This window comes from Schistocerca nitens, chromosome 2, assembly GCF_023898315.1.
Source record: "Schistocerca nitens isolate TAMUIC-IGC-003100 chromosome 2, iqSchNite1.1, whole genome shotgun sequence".
Taxonomy (NCBI): Eukaryota; Metazoa; Arthropoda; class Insecta; order Orthoptera; family Acrididae; genus Schistocerca; species Schistocerca nitens.
Genome location: NC_064615.1, coordinates 221,665,647 through 221,670,608, shown reverse-complemented (window position 1 = coordinate 221,670,608; position 4,962 = coordinate 221,665,647). Strand labels below are relative to the sequence as shown.

The following is a 4,962-nucleotide window of genomic DNA, read 5'->3' as shown; positions in this document are numbered from 1 at the left end:
AGTTGATGTTAGTCAAGAATGCGTTTAAGGCGACAAAGACGCCGTTGTCAACACCTTACTGAGTTTGAACGAGTACGTGTAATAGGGCTACGAGAACCTGGATGCACGTTCTGCTATACTACAGAAAGACGTGGCAGGAATGTATCCACAGTACATGATCGCTGGCAGTGGTGGTTACGATAATGTACGGTCGTAAGAAGACCGGGCTCCAGACGGTTGCACGGCACTACCGAGATGAAAGACCACTGTGTGCGGCATATGACCCTGGCGCGTCGTACTGCATCTTCTAACAACCCTACCACAACAAAGGTCAAAAATTAATTATGATTGTAGTGTTGCTCACGCTGCTAAATAATGCATTTTCGGGCAACAACGAAGTTATATCATGTGGCAGGTGTCATTAGAGCTCAATTAATAAAGTCATTTCTTGAAATAATGGATAAACTAGGCACTCATCTTTTCGTGTTTCCCACGATGATCTCGTTGTGAACTCATGGCTCAATCGTCGAAAATCTAGGTAGTGATGATTCCAAGCTCGGATGCAAAGAGGCCTAGGTGTTATTCTGCGATATTCAAAAGTTTTATAGATGTTTTTCATAAACCATTCTTGACGATTAAACTTTTCCAAGTTGGAACAATGGTGATGTAAAAAAGTAATCAGCACTCCGAATTTAAGTTACACTGCTTTTTTAATGATAATTAAATGGACACCCTAGCTGCAAGCAGGCGTTGATACACTTCATTGGGGACATGTTGAAAATGTGTGCCCCGACCGGGACTCGAACCCGGGATCTCCTGCTTACATGGCAGACGCTCTATCCATCTGAGCCACCGCGGGCACAGAGGATAGTGCGTCTGCAGGGACTTATCCCTTGCACGCTCCCCGTGAGATCCACATTCCCAACTTGTCCACAACACTACATTCGTAGTGCGCCTAATAGATGTTTGCCCATCATACTCATTACTCGTGGCAGATTAATCTACCAAGTCCCGTACGAGTTCGGGCATAGCGTGTGCGTTCGCACAAGAAGGTCAAAGGCCGGAAACCCATATTTTTTTAACTATATATTACGGTAGTATCTGTTCCCGAAAGAACAGTTACCGCCAATGACCATGCAGCTTTGCTAGAAATCCAATGATAATTTGGATAGAGCGTCTGCCATGTAAGCAGGAGATCCCGAGTTCGAGTCCCGGTCGGGGCACACATTTTCAACATGTCCCCAATGAAGTGTATCAACGCCTGCTTGCAGCTAGGGTGTCCATTTAATTATCATTTGATTTCTAGCAAAGCTGCATGGTCATTGGCGGTAACTGTTCTTTCGGGAACAGATACTACCGTAATATATAGTTAAAAAAACACTGCTTTTTTATTACTTTTGTTGCAATATCACGTAACTCGTTCCAAAAAATCGCTTCACAATATAAAACATACTTTAAAATATCTTCCTCACTGTTAAAGTTCACATTTCATAAACTGACTACAATTTGCGTCTTTTTAACATGACGACCAAAGCTTGACTCTCTAATAACCGCTTACGCGCCCAAAAATCGGAGTTACAAGTACGTCAATGATCATAGTGACAAAAGAAAGAATACACATAAGAATAACATCATTGCAATATATACATATCGATGTATCGAAGTACCTCTACATTAATGAAATCAAATCTGAATGTTGTCACAGAAATATGTTAACTGTTTTACAGAAACACAGTAGAATATTGCTGGTATCGAGAGATTGAGGTGAGGTGCCGTAATGGTTACGTAATTCAGGTACCATTGCAATCTGCAGTAGAGGTCTGCATTATCTCCGATTTTTACCGGCGTGTCCCGCTCGCCCCTCTGGCTCTCGGGAGTACGCGGCCGAGCGTCCTCTTCCGCCGGCTGTGGGCAGCCGGTCGCCAGTAGCCGGTGGACTCAGTGCCAGCGAGCGGCCTTTCGTAACACTCTTCGAGATCAGAGGCCACCGCTTCACATTAACCACTCACTTATTTCTTTTACAAATGTCTTTCGTTGTTTACTACCAGTTCTATTACCTAAACAATACACTTGTATATGTTACATTTGATGTTTGTTAATATGTTGTAGACTACTGGAGTTTCGCCTTTGAGGTTATCATGTATTCCAGTAATTGTAACGTTAAAAACTGTAATGTCTTTATTTAGTATTTTGTTCCGTTCGGTAGACAAACGGGAACACAGTAGTCTAATCATGGACTATGTGTAGCCTATCTCCAAACTCTGCTACGTATACGTTGTATTAATATTGAATGCAGGATCGGGAAGGAATGACGGAGTTAAAAGTAATACTCACGAAATTTTGTTGCACAAACGTTAATTCCTGAACAAATTATGACCTGTAAATAACGTTACAAGTGAATCATGACTATACAATTCGTTTTTCGTCATTGGTGCTCCCTGATACACAGGTGTCATTTGTGTTCCTGGAGCTATTACTACAGCTGGCAGTTTGAACTTCTTCCTGTGAAGTCAATGAAAGTGGAACCATACATTTATAGAGTTTGAGGAATGTTTCCTTCCTTGTGATTACGTTGTATGTTGTGAATACTTACGTAATTGTGGTGGATCAATAAGAGATCATCCACCTTGTCCGATACCAGACACGATCTTTTGCTGGACAGCAGGCGACCGGCCTGGCTACAATTTCTCTCGCTGGCAGCACTGGTGGCAGGAATACAGAGAACTCTTCTGGCTACTACCGACAGCCTTGGAAATAACCCCGCGTGCGTTTTCCACCACTGCAAAATTTGTCCTTCGGCACAGCTACAGTCGGATTTGGAGAGCGAAAGGTACCTGTCGAGTTCATTGGTAGTAACTGTGTGTCCATCTTCGTCGTCCTCATCCGAACTCCAGTCCATCCTGGACTTTTTCATGGGAAGAACTTGGTCACTGTTTGCTTGAATGGACTCTAAACATGAATGAAAACATCCGTAAGATATTCCTGTCACCTTCCAATATGTATACACCGTAGTTAGAATTACTGGTTACTAAACGACTATATTTACGGTTACATTATATTACATCAAAACGCATTATGGAATGTTTAAGCTGCGAAACCTTTCCCAAATATCACACTGTAGACGTAATAAATGTTGATCTAACGAAAGATGGCAGATTAGACAAACAAACATTCGTTTACTAATTGGTTTCAGTGTATGAACCTTACCATTTACGGGCAGTTCCGAGTACAATCGTACTCGCATACGCGGCTTGCTTTTCGTCTGCTGTGAGTTTCTTCAAATGACGCCGTGATGGCCATATAACCGTGGCAACGTAATGGATAGCCTCAATTTTGCACTTCTCTGTGATGAAGTATGCTGCTCTCCTTTTTATTTTCGCCATGAGCTGAAAAGGAAACCCAATATACATAACTGCACTCTGATAATTCAACAGTTGTATAAAGGATCGTAACCTATAGAAAGTGCTCTTACCTCGTTGTCACTGTCTATTGGTTCACAATGATGTAACAGACTCTTGTACCGCGGCAGCACACGTTCCATCGTTGTTACCTTTGCAGTTTCCAAATCCTACCTCGCTTCTTTAAAGGGGGTTAGAAAAGCGACAATGTCTCGTACGCATCCTTCTTGGAAGGTTTCTAAGAGTGTCGATTGCCCCCGGGATTCTAGTAGATCTCGAATATCGTCGATTTGACTTATGACGGAATTGAGCATTAACAGTATACTGTTCCACCGAGTTACAGCTTCTTGCTTCACCGAGTGCCGCAGACGCCCCGAGTGACCCGAACTCTTCAAATAGCCTACTATAGCTCTCGCTGATAGTAGACACGACAGGATTTCAGGGGCTTCGTCTTCTAAAAACGTCTCTTGAAATGTGTGACGAAGCGCAGTCATCAAGCAGTGATCAAAGCAAGGCAAACGGTCGTAAGATTCAAGTGCCTTCTTCATATTAGCTCCTTGGTCGTTGACAAAGTAACATTTCGTAAGATCATTCTTGTTAATTCCTAACTCAAGCATCCACTCTTCGATTTCGTGCCGTATGTTCTCTCCTGTCTTAGGTACGTCCGGAAACTCGGCTGTTATCAAAACAAGCGTTTCTAGCTGCCACTCACCATTCACATAATGCGACGTCACAGACAAAAAATTTCTCTTCTTGTAGTTATCAGACAACAGATCAGCGTCTAAAGCGCACATTTTGTTCTTTAAGGCACTTATTAGCTTGGGCACCATTGTCACCCGTATTTTGTCTGCCTTTTCTTTAATATGCCGCGATACAGTGGTAGGGTGCGGAAGAACATCTTCTATACTGACTTTGCCGTAAGTGGCGCCAACATTGATGAGCTCCTGCGAATAATTCTTGAAGCCAATCTTACTACAAGTATTTAACGGTAGCAAATCTATTCCACTCATATCGACCAACCTATCAACAACTTTCTTTATGCTACTTGGTACTGCAAGTGGCCGGTGGACTTCTGCTCCTCATTTACTTCTGCAGTGCGGAAGCATACCTGTTGTGCTTGACTGGTACGAAAGTATGGTATCACATGTGGTACAGTACACGAAACCAGCAGAAGCCTGCGTGACAGGATCCGCTACAAGTGCAAACGACTTCCAAGCTTCACTTTTCGCCTCCTCCTCCGACATGTCTTTCTTCTTCACGACTAATGAGCCGCTCCTAATTCTCTCCATAATACGAGGTACGACTAGAAAAAAACCGGACTGATGCTGGAAAAAACATTTATTTACAATTATTTACAATTTCATGTTATCTCCTTCAATGTACTCTCCTGCTCGGTCTCTACACCGCTCCATACGAATTTTCCACTGTTCATAGCAATGCTGCAGATCATTTTCGGTAAGTCCATACATTACTTCCGTCGCTTTTTCTTTTACTGCTTCAACAGTCTCAAATCTAGTTCCTTTCAAAGCTGACTTGACTTTAGGGAAAAGAAAAAAGTCACAGGGGGCCAAATCAGGTGAGTAGG

At 42.7% G+C, this 4,962-nt stretch overlaps 1 non-coding gene across 1 annotated transcript; it reads right to left on the bottom strand.

Moving 5' to 3' along the window:
• Nucleotides 1–764: 764 nt before the first annotated feature.
• Nucleotides 765–839, bottom strand: Trnat-ugu (transfer RNA threonine (anticodon UGU)). The gene has a single exon. It is a non-coding gene; the product is annotated as a tRNA-Thr (tRNA).
• Nucleotides 840–4,962: the final 4,123 nt, after the last annotated feature.